This window comes from Tupaia chinensis, unplaced genomic scaffold, assembly GCF_000334495.1.
Source record: "Tupaia chinensis unplaced genomic scaffold, TupChi_1.0 Scaffold000024_1, whole genome shotgun sequence".
Taxonomy (NCBI): Eukaryota; Metazoa; Chordata; class Mammalia; order Scandentia; family Tupaiidae; genus Tupaia; species Tupaia belangeri.
The window spans coordinates 676,127-676,739 of NW_006159454.1; positions in this window are offsets into that span (position 1 = coordinate 676,127).

A 613-nucleotide genomic window follows, 5' to 3' on the forward strand; every position below is an offset into this window, starting at 1 on the left:
AAAAAAAAAGTGAGCAACCCCATACTAGAACGCCCAGAGTAGGAACCCAGGGACTGAGCCCCGGCCACCCTCTGAGCACGCGCAGTCAGCGAAGGAACTACAACTCCCGGCATGCCACGCGCCCGCTTCCGGTGTGTGTGTGGGTGGGGGGGCGTAAACACGGAAGTGGTTCGCCGAAACAGTCGAGGCTCCATGGGGAAGCGACAGCACCAGAAGGACAAGATGTAAGTCGAGCCGCCGCCTCTGCCCCAGGCTGTCTGGTCCGTACTTCGGCCGCTCCCCGTCCCTCTCCGTACTTCGGCCGCTCCCCGTCCCTCTCGGAGCTCGGTCCCGGAGCCACCCCAAATATCAGTCCCCCCGGAAGCCGCGTCAGCCAGGTCGGGTAAAGACCCTCCTAGCCGCAGTCCTGGGGACCCCGGCTCTGCGACCGTCAGCTGCGGTCCCTGCGCGGCCCTCCCACCGGCCTCGGCGCTCCCGAGCTCCGTCTCCTTAAGAATGATTTACTTTATTATTATTATTGTTTAACTTGGTATAGTCATGAGAGAGATGGAAAGAGAGAAAGCAAGCCGCCAGGTCCGGGACTCGAACCCTGGGCAGCCATGTGGGAGTCCAG